This window comes from Pinus tabuliformis, chromosome 8, assembly GCF_031772625.1.
Source record: "Pinus tabuliformis cultivar Carrire ecotype Pingquan chromosome 8, CPIR1, whole genome shotgun sequence".
Lineage (NCBI taxonomy): Eukaryota > Viridiplantae > Streptophyta > Pinopsida > Pinales > Pinaceae > Pinus > Pinus tabuliformis.
The window spans coordinates 1075483112-1075499038 of record NC_142294.1 but is presented as its reverse complement, the minus strand read 5'-3'; positions in this window follow the sequence as shown (position 1 = coordinate 1075499038).

Genomic DNA, 15927 nt, shown 5'->3' with positions numbered 1-15927 from the left:
GGCGATTTGTAAAAATGTACTATGATACAAAATATTCACCCACTAAAAATTTAAAACCCCTTAATTTTGCGAAAGAGCAAAGATTTGCCCCTAAAATTTTCCATGATTTATACCTATCTTTACAGTAAAATTTAGAAATAAAATAACCAAAAATTAGGCTAAAGTGACTATCAATGAAACAAATGATAACAATATGCAATTACTACTAACATTAACATTCTATAGAAATTAATAATGGAAAAAGCTAATGTACACATAAGGGGACCATCCTAATCCAAGTTGGCACACAAGATGACTACAACTTAAGTATCAATCACAAACTTATTTAATAATAGAAATATTATTATTCATTGTAGCTTGAAAAACGCTTACAAGATACTTATTCACATAATACTATATTTTGTTTTGATATAATCTCGATCCCTCATCGAGCTATATCTTATATTTAATATAAGGTAAATACAACAAAATGACTATTGTTTGTCTTCTAGATCCTATAGTAGCTATAGCTTAGTCATATATTGAAAATAATTGCTGGAAATAGGGGATTTGATTACTAGACTTAGAGTTCCATCACCTTTGTTACAAAATATAACATGAAAATAAGCAATGATCCGAGGTATTGATTTATCTTCTTAGGTTGGAGAATTGGAACCCTATTTATATCCTTAGTTGATGATGATGATGCTGTCCAAAAATGCAATCGGATATAGGATCTATAGGTTGCTATAGGATTTGTGGTTGTTTCAAAATTCTTACAGTGATTACCAAATTCATTCCTCCACATGTGCTAGAGTTGATTTCACTTTGACCAAAACATTTTAATGCTTTTTGAGACGCCTTGATAGGAATTTAACCATGCTATCAAGACCATGAACCCTTTCCACATAGTAGTGTTGACCTTGACCTACGGCTAGTAAGAAAACAAATGATGGATTACAAGAACAAGTTCTTGTAATGATTGATCATTTAAGCCAATTTTAATAATTTAAATCTTCCAATTAAAAGTAAATAATTGGGAAAATTTTATTAACTTGTATACTTAAACTATCATTCAATGATGGATATTTTTGTAAAAAATGTGTTCTTTTAAGGAAAGGTGGAAAAGTATATGAATTTGTGCTTATTTGGCAACATAAATTATGGAAAAAATGAAAGAATAAATATTTAGTCTAGAAGAAAAAAAATTCATGTCCTCATTCAAACAACAAAATCTCAAAATTTGACTAAAATATATGATATGGTTATTTTGCTTCTCTCAATAGAATATCTAAGTTGGAATTGACTCTAGTGCCAATTTGTCTCCTTGTTCTCCTCATCAAAAGCACGTCTTTCAAATTTTGGCTTTCAACTGAAGTTTCTTGTTTTGTTTCCTTAGTTTTTTGTTTTTCTTAAACTACTTAAGAATTAGGTTAGGCAATAATTGTTTCAAGTCAGTAAACTTGCATTTTCATCCCTTCTTCTAATGACATGTATCTTTAGTTGAGTAATTTCACTTTTCACATATCATTCTAGCACCTTTATTTTTTCAATCTCCTCTTTTAACTTATTAATTTTATTTTCCTTCTTTTGAAATTTTGAACTAGAGGAAGAAGGTATGGAAATTTTTCTATAAGACGTTCATGTTCTAACAATCTCATCTTCTGGACATTCTAAGTAATTATAAAACATTTACAGATAAGTATCAACCTCAATATATTGTGGAAGGTTTGCATCATTATGGCATGACCTAGAATTCCTTGGAGGATTTACAAAGGTAGGATTTTCTATTATAAAACTCTTATCGTTCACTTTTAGTTTCTTTCTTTTGGTAAACCTCCTTTGAGTTGTGTTCTATAACTTGATTCTTGTTTTGTTTTTGGAATTACAAGTTCAATCTCCTCAAGTTTCAGAGATCAAAATCTCATCTTGAAAATTCCCTAGCTCATTTACATTTTCTTTAGGAGCTAGATATTCATGAAATTCATTTTGCATTGGGAATTCATCCTATTTTATTCCTTTTTTTTGTAATTCAGTTAAAATGATTAACTGAATGCGAGCATGGTGATACATACTTTTGAAAACATTCCTTGGTTGTCTTTGAACACCCTTTGTCATCCTAGTTAGACTTTTTAACAAATAGAATTGCATGTTAATCAACTTCTTTTCCATAATGTGTCGAAAGACCTATATATGATACAAGAAAAACATGTGAAACTAACTTGAACATAAGTTCATTTGTTTTTAATAAATAACACAATATATCGTCATTGGTTTGCTAACCAAGTCTAAGAAATACCATTGCTCCAATATAGATTTTGTTGTGACTAGATTATAAATGGAGTCCATGCCTTTTTTTTGTGTTTTCGCTCTTGAAACGTCTTTCTCCCTCCATAGGTAGTCTAATAATTACTAATAATGAGGCTTTTATAATCTATATATGAAAATTTCCAACATATGGCTCTCTTCCATTAAAATATTCTGCAAAAACATTTTTGATTTTCATTTTGTGGCATTGGAAACTAACAAATAATTGTAACCACCCAATTTTGTGAATATCTCATAGCATTCTAGATATGCTTGCAACCATTCAACTCCAACTAGCTCATATCACACAACTACTTTCATAACCATGCTTCGTTATAAATGTACTCTAAGTACTTTTGCTTGATACCTATGTTAACTATAGTACGAAAACTTATAGCTCAAATGCAATAATAATTAGACTAGGATTTATAGTTTGAGTACTATTATGCATGGGTGGTAGAAGTTTTAAAATTATCACACTTAATGTGTTGAAACCAAAATATTATTGAGAGGGGGTGAATTTAGTATTATACAATTTTTAGAAATATTTAAAATTTTCAAGTCATTTCTAATAAACCACATAGAAATATCATAAACTAAATTGCACACATATAGATTAGGAGACCTAGAGTTTCACTTGGAAACCCATTGGGAGAAAACCACTAACAATTTAATCTGTGTATATCAATGTAGGCACCAACCTACTATTATATCAATTTATTGTTATCAACTAGAAGGAGATATCCATCCTTTGATTTACATACTAGTATGAAGGACACACTAGTCCCCTCATTCATAAGAATCAACCTAAGGGAGACACCAATCAAATTATTGTTTTATAGTTTGAATTTGATTCTTTGTTGCTCAATCAAATTCTTGTTAAGTACACTCTATCTTCTTTAGATATGCTCATTTAAATTTTGATATGGTCTTTTTTAGCTCTCAGCTTGTGATATAACTTAACATTTATTACCACTCATGTCTCCAATCTAATGTAATCATGTCTTTATTTATGGACAATTTACATTATTACCACACTATAGTATACATTTCACTTTGCTAAAGCTCTCTATTCAAAATGTGGCTTATACTTGGTATATTATTTCTCCCTTGGTCCCACCGACTCTTGGGAAATGTTTTTGAAAATTCACTCACCCTTACATACACACTCTCAACGATAACATCAATCTCTTAACTTTATATTTATAAATTACTATAGCTCTTTTACCATGAGTATTGATACATGATATTCACCCATAATATTATGGGTTGAATGTGTCACTTGATTCAACTTGTCAATGCATTCTTTAAAATTCCTTGACTCCCCTAGTTCGTCACTCATGGATTTTCAACTCCAACAACACCATTAATATTTTCAATGGTGCAAAACTTTGTTACCCGATAGCTCCCTAAATCACATCATTTATCACTCGTTCTCTTCAAAATGTCGAATTTCGTGACCATGGGCCCATCATACTGGGAGAACTCTACTAGAACCTTTTTCTCTATGCATTTCCTAGTGTGGTGATCATTAGCCCTCAAAGGGCGATTCCTAGAAATCACTTATTTGAATCTGACGTCGGACTGATGTTTGAGGTCTAGAAATAATTCGGTGACCTGCTCCCATGGAGGAGTAACCACCCTCTGGATATTTGAATCCTTCTGGATACAAGCGTGAGTAGGGGGATATCCGGCCATGAAAACACATCCAACCTAGGAAAATGTGTAACACCCGTGGATCAACCAAAATCCCAAATTTTTCTAAACTTGATATAAACGGGAAAACATCAATTGACAAGGGTGATAGGCCTGAGCGCCTAAGGATTTTAGCCCCCATCTGCGACCACATTCACATGGAAATTGTAGGCAAAACCTCGTGTACTAAGCGGTTAATGATAAATTTGAGATTTGCCGGGTTAATTTCAATGAAATTAGAGATTGTCGTCGTTGTTGTGTACGAGCATTATTAGTGCTAAAACTGAAATTAATTGTCACTCTGGAATGAAGGAGACCTTTAGACGAGTAATATCAAGGGACAAATGTATTATTGTATTATTAATACTAGTTGGGATCAAATTTTTGGTATCAGAATAGAGCATACTTTTCCTCTTAGAAATGGCAGAAAGGAAAAGAGGAGCTTACTTTTCCTCTGAGAAATGGCAGAAAGGAAAAGAGTAGCTACAGGATTGGCTCTTGGTGTAGTAGCCAATGTAGGCTGGTGAATAGAGATGAGATGCTTTTGTAAAATATTAGAGGTAATGGAAACTGGGCAGAGAAGATAAGCTAGCATGGGAAATGTCACTAAGAAAGAAAAAGTAGAGTCTTTTAGTAAGGAAAAAGTATAAACCTTAGCTGAAGAAAAATAGTGAAGAAGGTAGCCAAAATGTTCGCTAAACGAGGATGAAGGTACCTATCTTGATCGTTGTTTAAGTTTATTAAAGTTTAACAATTAGACTCCTTGAATCTCATTAATTCAATAAGATAATGAGACAATGTGCTCATAATTTACAACTATGGGTTTATATATTTTTCTAGGTTTTATGTTTTTATAGTGAAAATTTATATTACATGAAAGAATAATTTACATCAGGAAAAAGAGAAGGAAACATATACATAACAAAAATACAATGCTTACAACCAAGTAGATGAAAATAAAAAAGAAACAGAATAAAAACTTAAATAAAAGAAATCAAATTTAGTTTTAAAGTAGGGAGCTAATGAAAATTTGGATTTGACAACCTTAAATTTAGTAGAGCATAATCTACTATGAGTTATAGGAAATAAAGAGAGATTGTTGTTATAAAAATGTATAATAAATAGTGAAATATGTAGAATAACAAAGTTGTAAAATGAAGTTTGATTTTATTAATAATGAAAAAGTGCAACGAAAATCTTAAAAGGAAAAATTTTGTGAAATCCTTTGACCATTTTCAACATAAAACTACTCCAATGTAAATTCAAATCATATACAATAGTTTGAAAAAAAAGCAAGTATGGCACTTGATTAAATTCCTTCATGCAAGTACACATATGGGTAGCTTTTCCTATGCAAAAGGATAGTTGTTAACACTAGTTAAAAGATGTCCATATCTTCAAACAATAATGAAATATATAAAAAAGACACAAGATACCCGAAAAAATTCCATGAAAATAATAATAGAGTCACCCTAATTTGTTTCCCCTTGGTCAAATGGGACTGTTGTCACCATCAATATTAGCTTCCAACTTTTAAGAAATAAAAATTAGAGGACATAATGACAATTAGAAATTTTAGAGCATACCTCTCTTCAGAGTTCTATCTCTTTACCTCCATAGATCCCTTGTCCTTTTAAAGGACTTTAAAACATTTTGGGAAGTTTTTTCTGGTTAAAATATTGTGTTATATCTAATTTTCTAATCTAATTATTAGAAAGCAGTAAGAGTGATGTTCTAAAGGAATAATTAATAAATTAGTTTATAAAACTTTTTTATTTTTTACCCTAGTAGGTAGGACCTCATTTTGAGAATGATAATTTAATTATAACCAATAATAGTTTGCAAACAATAATAACCATGCCAAAAAACCATAAGCATATATCACCATCTAAGTCATCTACCAAGATTAACACCATTCAATGGTAAGACAAAATACTCATAAGTCGTCATGCCATAGTAATAAGTATGCAAACATATGCCATCTCCTTTTTCCTCCCAAAAACTCCTTGTCTCTCCTTTTTCTTTCATATATATATATATATATATATATATATATATATATATATAGATAGATAGATAGATAGATAGATAATGTGCCCCAATAGATGTGAATGACCAAAAAAAACTTCATATGTATCATCATGTGTTTCTTTCTTCACACAAAACTCATAACACAAATAAAATATAATATCATAAATATCCAAATGCACATGCAATGAAAGAGTATCTAAGAAAAACTGAAATAGTGCAACTATTGTATATCAACTTGACAACAACAAAAACTGAATAATATATATAAACACATCAAAATATACTCCAAGTACCCATAAGCTATTTTATGAGCATGTGTGATGGAGCCACCGAGGCTTTCTGGGGGAGATATACCATACCAGGTGCATTCCTATTAGCGGATATATATAGAGGAAAAAATGACATAATATATTGAGTGTATAAAGGGGGTAAAGTGTTTTTATATTCCAAGGTATAAAAAATGGAGTTCAAACTTAATGAACAAATACAAAGGGGTATAAAAAATGTTAATGGAAAAATGGGTACCTACAATATCTAGTGAAAGTAGGGGTTTTTTAATTTGGGAAGGTGTATTGGGTTAGTATAGTGTGATTTTTAGAGGTATTTTCCAATATGTAGTCAAATTAAGGGTATTGTTTATTATGCCATGAAATGTAAGAGGTTCATTGAGTGAATCCCCCATGGATGGGAGCACTCTTTTACTTTTGCTCCTCCTCATAATGAAATTTGATGAATGTGAAGAGCCATGTGAAGAATTAGAAAGAGACACTTGGGATTTTTGTCTTTTGTTACTCATGACATGTTGAAAAATGGTTGCTTGCTTGGAAGACTAGCCAATGGGATTAACAAGCACAATGGGTTGCTTGGAGTGTTGTGGAGTAGATGGAGGATGTTGATTGTTGCAGTGTTGCACTTGGAGAGTGGACAACATGTGAGGCAACTAAATTTGAATGATGAGAAACATTTGTTTCACGAGGATAGGCCAATGAAGCAGTATGCCAACCTTTAATAGAGAGGAGAGGCGGTGCAAGAATTTCACTTTTCCAATCATCATTGTTAGGGACAAGAAAAGGAGTAGATGCATGTGGCCACAGGGGAATACTCATGCTTGGTGCATGATGAGCAAGGGGTTGTTGAGGTGGTGTTGGGCTACACGTTGACCTTCCTGCCCACCTAAAAGTTTTACTACACCAGTGCAAAGAAACTACCTCAATTCTTACTAATCTGCATCAAAATGAATTGACATTCTTGGTCTTTTGTCCCTTCTAACTCCCAAATTTTGATTTTTTTCCCTTCCCTCTACCTTTGCCCCTATTCTAGTTAAAAAAACTCATAGTGGAAATGGATTCACAAAGTCAACATTAACAAATGAGCAATAATCTAAGTTTGAAAAACCAACAATAGGGGGACATAATTAAGAAGGAAAGTGGATGGAATTCACAAGTTTTAACAATATATTTTCAAGTTCATAGAGAAGTGATAAAAACTCTTTTCTCCCTTTTGTAAATGTTAAAGAAATTGATAGACAAAGAAAATAAGAGGGTTATACTAGTCTATATCTATTAAAAATGCCATACGAAATGAAACATTGTAAATACAACATTAAAAATGATTGCAAACACATTTTGAAAATGATTATGGCATGTTCAAGAAGAATCAATTCATGTGACGTGAAAAGGGATCAGTTTGAATTATCGAATGTTTGAAGCAATACACGCATTTAAAGATGGAGGCGTAATAGTAATGGAAAAGACAAAATGATAAATTAATTTTAATTTCCTTTAATGATAGAGAAGGGAGACAGAAATCCCTTACACACAACGACATCATGGTCATTTACCCAATACTACATCACCTCAAAGGCTCCGACAAACGGGAAGATTGAATTAGTTAGTAATCAAATTAGGGTTTCAACCAATTTTTTAAAACAATATGATAAACCCATTCATTCATGAGGGCTTTAAATAAGATAGAAAAGTTAATTAGCCCCCGGAGTTATTAACGATGAAAGGGTCATGAAAACAAATATACTGTACAGATCAATATCACTAAGGTATGTCGAAAGGGAATATAGGTTTATAAAACCCATGCAATTCACATTTTGTAATTAAAATAGAGGTAAGCAAAACCTTGCTGTCCCACCATGATAAGTCATACCAAGTGAAAGTTCAAACAAATTAATGCCAGGTGTTGTACCCGGAGAGTTCCCTCAAAGGCCTTGCACCATAATGCGCAGCGTTTTCTGGCTGGAAAACCAAAGATAGCCTCGGTAACTATACACAACGACTCCAGACAATGAATCAGACTTCATTTTTATATAGGACAGGGAATGTCTTTTTTTTTTTAAATAGTTGGTGAGACAAACATTGACATCTACGCTTTAGACTGAAAACAACTATTTCAATGCAAATTCAAACAAGAATGGGAATAGGGCTCACGTAGGAAGAATACTCAGATAATGTTCATTTTGTTGATTGCAAAAACCATTTTAAAAATATGCCTAGTAATTAATCGTACTTAGGAAGAAACTTTTGGTTGCCCAGCCATAGAATTTAAACTTTTCACTTTGTTTCCCTGGTCCAGAATGATATTTCGCCAAGGTTTTCTTGCAGAGTGACTTAATTCACAAAGACGAAAGATGGGTAACCCTATGAAGGCTCAGAGAAAGGTGCAAATGGAGTGCAAAGGCCAAGGTAATAGTCATAAATGTGAGTAATTGTTGCAATAAAACTCAGAATGGAAATGTAGCATATGATACAATCCGAAATTTTCCAGAACTTAACATAAAGCTCCGTATGCCAAGTCACTTATCATTCGAATGTGAGACGATAAAAATATGCCAGGGCGGTAGGGTTCGATGAAAGAGGGTGGTGACTCGGCAGTATGGTGAAGTAGTTAGGGCATGGCACAGTTGCGGAGGAGACACTAAATATGTCTTCTATGTTATAACCAATACATTCAACATGGAGAATGAGTCATTACAGTTAAACATGTTGAGAGCTTCACTGGAACAATGATATTGTTGAGAGAAGGCTACATAGGCTACCAAGTCAGTCTTCATGGCATCGATCAATATTAATTTTGATATAAGATATCATGCCAAACATATCACAACCATGACAAATCTTATTGTCGTTATCCATCTATTAAATACCAATCACCACGATCAGACCACGTATAATTATCACCCATAGACTACTCATTTTGCGAGGAAATCCAGCCTTAAGTTCTATGAATATTGAATTCATTATGGATATATCTGACGATGTTACAACATATGCCCAAACAAAACCCTAACACAACACACACCATATTTTATGCCATATCTTATACAACATGTTTCGTAACATTTGAGACTGATTTATTTCCGCAATGGTTCCCAACAGTGTTGGCATGCGCCCTTACATATATAAATTATACATCATATAAGATAACCAAGGCCTAATTTTTCTAGCTACATATTGTTATGTATATAACCCTTATAGATAATTTGGACCATGATATCATATATATGTGAAAAGAAAATCCTCCAACTTGAATTAGCATATAAAACCTTTATATTTTTTTTTCTCTGCAAATACTAAATTCTATTAACTCAAAAGAAGAATATTTTTACATAGAGTTGAGGCCTCAGAGATCCAGGGCACTCAACACAGCAGAACTGCCCCCTTACAAAAAGAAGCTGGGGAGACCAGTTACATATAGCTAGAAACCAAATATAAAACCCACATGATGACTTCTATAGCGGAGATAGAGACATTGGCAACAGAAGCTTAAATTCATTGCAAACCAGCTAATAAGTGAACCACCATTTCCGCAACGGGATGCCAAAACAACAGGCCATAAATGTTGAACCTTGACTGTGAGCGAAGATGCCTCTAGGTGGTCATCTGAGTAGTAGCAAAAAACAAAAAGGAAAGAAGCGGTCCGAGGTGGCGCTAAACTTCCTTAACCTTACCACGAGTCTTCTCCTCAACCAGACACGCACTGCCGATCCTCAGAGTCTCATCGCCATGGAGTGACTTGTGGCGCCAAGAGTCCCTTTCTCAACAATTGGGCTTATGTCTTCAAGGGGTGGAATACTTTTAGGAATTTCCTCCTCACCAGACTATCACTTTTCCAATTCTTCGTGCTATCTTTATCCATGGAATGCTCACTACTTTGGGAAGGATCACTAGCGATGCATGCCAGAGGGGAGACTTGATTTTCTTCTTCCGAAAGGATTATAGTAATGTGAGCAGTAATCAGAGGCCTGTTCAAATTGCTTTGAAATTTAAAATGCATGGTTTGGAAAGTGCTGTTAGGAATTGGCTTGCGCCCAGAGCTCAAAGGTGGCACAACCTCATGAGAGGGGGGAAGATTGATAGGCGACTGCTCAGGTTCCACAGAGTGACCGGAAGTTGAGTGTAAGCCACTGTCACGACGCCCCCCAGAGCGACGCCTTTTACCCTGTTGAACCATTATGAAAGACGAAGGGTAGGGCACAGAGAGACTAGAGAGACCAGAGACAACAATACAGGGATGGTAGAAATGACACAGATACCGAATTGAATGCACAGAGAAAGCCCAAGACGAAGACACAATACTTCCAATGTTGAAGTCAAGAACTGTGGAGAGCTTACCTGTGAAAGCTGTGCCGAACCTCTTCCGTATATAGAGAGTCGGCTTGGAGCTTGCCTCTGAGTGCAAGAATCAGCCCGTCACCATAGACCACAGCTAACCAAGTCCCGTCGCCGTAAGACTGAGCGCAAGGCGTGAGGAAAACATACATGATCAACATGATTATAACAGCCATAATGTTGCGTTGAACAGTGCACTCCATAAATGCACATATCCTACCAAATCTAGCCTTAATAACTCCATCCCTCTTGCGCGAGGTGAAGTCTTGGGAAGCCACGCTGCTCTGTAGCTGGCAGTACCAGGATTTATTGTTCTGCATGATGAACATTTAAAGCCATAGTGCCACCCGCATCCGGGGATATAAAACCTTTATATAATCCATGTGAGTATTTTGAATTAGCATATAAAACCTTTATATAATCCATGTGATACATACTCACAAAAAATCTTTATTCAAGTCAACCAAGAAGAAAATTGACATTAAATTTGGAAGAGGGTTGGCTTTGAAGGAAGGGTCCCACCTACTAGGTTAATTTATTTAAATTTTTAGTTTGATTAGCGGAGGATTAGTTAAGGATGACCGCAATGGCTTGCAGAAACTAACAATATTGGCAAATGTCAACACTATCTATGAAGGTAACTTGAATGTTGATGAATTGATGAATTGGATCAATGCTATGGATAAGTACTTTGACTATGAAAAAGTTGGCGAGGAGAAAAAAGTGATGTTTTCCGTTAGAAGATTGAAAGGACATGCAACCCTATGGTTGGATGAAGTACAACAAGAACAAAAGAGGAAAGGAAAATCCAGAATCAAAGACTATGACAAAATCATGGAAAAATTTAAAGGTTAATTTATGTCCAAGGATTATTAGCTCAATATTTTTATACAATTGCAAAATGTTTGACAAAAATCCATGACACTTGAAGAATAAAGTAAGGAATTTTAGGTTGAATATTAGAGTTGGTCATGTGGAGGAGGACGTTGAGAAAGTTTCAAGATATGTTAATGATCTTAGATTTGAGATTCAGGATGAGATTATCCTATTATCCTTGAAGACAATAGACAATTCCTATCAAGATGGTTTAAAGGTAGAAGAAAACATCACGAGGAAGTGGAGTCAAAGGAACAAAGGAAGAATCCTTGCAAAAGGCAAAGGGGAAGCACGTAACAGAGGGAGATTTCAGTCTCCAAGAGAAGAGAGTGAAAGTTCACCAAGAGGAAGTGAGTTTAGAGGAGGAAGATAATTTTCGAGAGATCGAGTTTGAGGCTAAGATAGAGACTACCAAACTAGATGTTACAAGTGTGGGAAACTAGGACACATGTCTTGTGAATTCCCACAAAATAATCCAACATGTCAGAGAGGTGCACATGTTGCATAAGCGAGAGAAGAAAATGCAGATGTGATACAAAATGAAGAGGTTCATCAGGTAGGAGAATAATTGTTGATGAAGAGAGGTTTGATTAAATCAGAAAAATAAGCTAAGGATCCAACTCAAACGAAAAGCTTATTCACAACAAAATGCAAGTTAAAAGGTAAGAGTTGTATGCTTATTGATAGTGGTGGCACAAACAATCATTTTTCTACAGAGATGGTAGAGAAACTAGATTTAATGAACACACACACATCCTACTCCTTATAAAGTGTCTAGTTTGCAAAAGGGTCATCAAATCTTAGTGAATGAACATTTTAAAGTTTCAATTTGGGATATATAAAGATGAAATATTATATGATGTGATTCCTATGGATGTCTACCTGTGATATCCCCACGAAATAACTTACGAGTAATAATAATTTTTTTCTACGTAAAAACATACACTATCCTACCCATTCATGTTTTTCAACTCAATTGTGTCAACCTTATTACTTTCTAATGCACATGCATCAAAATGGAAATATCAATGGGTAATGTTTTCTTGTCATTTATGTGCGTAAACGTAAATATCTCCTCGGAGGAAAACATATTATCTGCCAGATTTATTGCTGGCACCGCTGGCTCCTTACACCTAGCTTTGGCATTTACTATTTTGCTGGCTCTATCACGTGATGGGGTATGATCTACGTACCCTCTACTTTCGTGCCCTCGAGCTTCTCCCCGCATCGACGGTGTGGGTGCAAGGAAGCCCATCCGAGGGCGGAGCTGATTCGATATGCATCACCCAAGTTTACTCATAGCGTGGAGGTTATCCAAAACACTTGTTTCAGCCTTGCCTCAGCTCTGTCTTCCTTCCTGGCGCCGAACTTGTTCAGAACTCCTTTAGAACTCCTTCTTGTCGATGAACGGTGATGACTCTGGTGCACTGCCGAGCTCTGAATCGATTTGGACTTGGTTTTAACAGTGGTTGTCTTTTGGTAAGGATTTATCATGCCATCTTTGAGTTTTTCGTTTCCTCTCCCCTTACAGGTTTCATTTGTTTTTTTTTTTGTTCTGTCCGAAACTCTAATATGTTTCATGCTTGTCTTTGTTTCTGTGGACGAGGGTTATGGGCCGACCTCCAGTGAATCACGCAAGGGTGTAGGTGGAGCAGCCCAATTTCTAGGTCCTATCCTCTCAATGCTTGGTTAACAGGTAAGTTCCTACGATTCCCCAAATTCTCTTTGATAGTTTACTCGTTTTGTTGCATGAAATGAATGGTTATTCTTTCGGTTTAGAAATGGCCCTCCAGCCCAACTCCTCACGGATTCTTCTCTTCGTTTATTGTAACAGAGTTATGGCAGGGCTTATACTTGGACAGGATTGCCCTGCTCCTTTCAGGGTTGGGAAATCCTTTCCTCGAAATTGTTTTCCAAACTGTTGACCATGCAATTTGACAAGCCCTCGGGCTCTCTCATGAATTTGCTGTGTAATTATTCCATTTATGGAAGGACTATTCGGGTTGTTTCCCTGATTAATATACTGTGGCTTACAACAACTTCGTTGTTGACTGTGCACATTTTCATTTAAATATGCTTCAGTTTTCTTTTGTTTGTCTAGGTCCTTGAGACCTGAGTTATGTTAAGTTATAGGGATGAACGCCCTCTCTACTGCGCGTTGCGATTCTCCTTGATGCACTATGATACATTAACCCTCGTTAGGGTTCCATGAGTTATCGAATTGTTATTATGGTTGTGACAGTGCAATTTTATATATATCGTTCTGAATTTCCTCAGATTGTCAATGGGTTTGCAATTCATGTTGTATGATATACTGCGTAGCATTCGCTGCATGGTGAAAATGGTTTATGCCTAGCAGGTTGATGCGTGTTGAAAGTTGCTATAGGGTCTAGCTCTATTTACTACTAGCTTCTTGTTTGTTTTATTTTACAAGTTCTCTACATGAATACGCTCCTCAGAGCCCAGGTTTATGCTATTATCTAATCTCTTAGGTTTACTCGCTTCCGTATGGTTACGAGATTGTTAAGATTTGTTCTTCTCTCATTTATATATATATATATACATTTATGTGTTTGCAGTGCTATCATTTAAGTTCTTAACTGCATGCAAATAGGAACAAAGGGATTTCTAGTTTTGAAGTCTGCATACCCTTGCGGATGTGGTTTTTCTCCTCAGTGTTCTCTTATAATATACTTATTTATCATTCCACTGATGGTGTTCCGGGGTTCTGATTTTACCTTCTAAACTTTCCTGTATTTCTTTCTATTAAGGCATACGTAGAGAGAAAAACTCGTATCGGTCTTTTTGTTAATTGTTGAATGGATTCGGGTTACTATAATGTCAGTCTTCTTGAAAACTCTGAATCTGTGATAAATCTTTGAGTTTTCTGTTTTCTATTAGTTTTACAAATCTTTGGATAAAATTTCCCTACAGACCACTCTTGCATTTAACTCCATTTTTTTAAAAAAGAGAACAAGAAACTAAACTCCTCACAAACTACTGCGTTCTTGCATCATTAAAGGTTTCTTTTAGGAGGACACCCATCTCTCTTCTCAGGTTTCCTCCATGGTTCCATGAAAGAAGATCCTTCCACACCCTTTTTTCACAATAAAAATAAAACATTGCAAAGTTCCCACAACAGTCCCAACCCAAGGGTTTCTTTACATACCTGGAGTTCTCTAACTAGAAAGTTCTTCTTGAAAGTCACCCGAATTTGGGTCTGGTATCTCTCATCCACCCGACCATGAGATTCGTCCTTCAGGACGAGAATCTCCCCCCTTGCTTACTTGCTAAACCATAGTCTTCCGCACGTTGCTCGCACAACGTGCAGGGCTATCTGCTCATCAGTAGACTTAGCCTTTTTTTTTTGGTTTGTTCTCCTCTGCCTGTCCCTACAACACAGATTTTTCCCTCTCCTCCTCGCCTTTTCTCCCGAAACTCTTCCAGTTAGGGGAGGTAGTTAGGGTTGCTTTCACAGCAACTGCCTTTTCCACCTCAAGAGGACAACTTCCTCCTTGAGAAATTACCATCCTTTAAGGAAACACTTCTTACATCTCATAATGAAACAAATTACATTTAAATTTTAATCAAATAATAATAACAAGTTCAGTTTATATTTACCACAGTAAATCAAATATTTACATTTTTTTCCCGGGGCATTACATCTTCCCCCCCTGAGATTGGACATCGTCCCGATGACTTTCAGCCATGAACAGCCCTGGATAAGTCCTTTTCATAAGTTATTCATCTTCCCAAGTGGCCTCATCAGGCCCAAAGTGCTGCCACTACACTTTAACTTGGGTAATAACCCGTTTCCGCAGCATTACTTCTCTCTGGTCAAGGATCTTCAGCGGTTCGACCAAGATTTCTCCTTCTGGTTCGACCAAGATTTCTCCTTCCGGTTCGACTTGAAACATGCAACATCTTAAATTAGTTTTTTCTTTAATAAAACTCATTTAGATTAATCTACTAGAGCTATTTCTTACCTATATATCATGTCACCTGATTACATGGTTAGGATCATAAACATACTTTTTTAACACGGAAACATGAAAAACGTTGTGGACCCGTATATGATTTGGCAGGGCAAGCTGGTGTGCTATCGGCCCGATCCTAGCAAAGACCTGAAAAGGTCCACAGAATTGGGGTGCCAACTCAGTGCACCCGTTCCATTGTAACGTGCTCTTTTTTGCTCGAATTCTCACATACACATGATCGCCGACTTGATACTCCTTAAACCTCCCTTTCCAGTTAGCAAAGTTCTTTTGCCTATCTTGGGCTGCCTTCAGATTAGAACATACTTTTTTAACCATTTCCTCCATTTCCTTAAGCATTTCAGGACCTAACATCAACCTGTCTTCTCGTCCACCTCAGCTTGAAGGGGTGCGACACTTCCACCCGTACAATACTTCAAATGGGC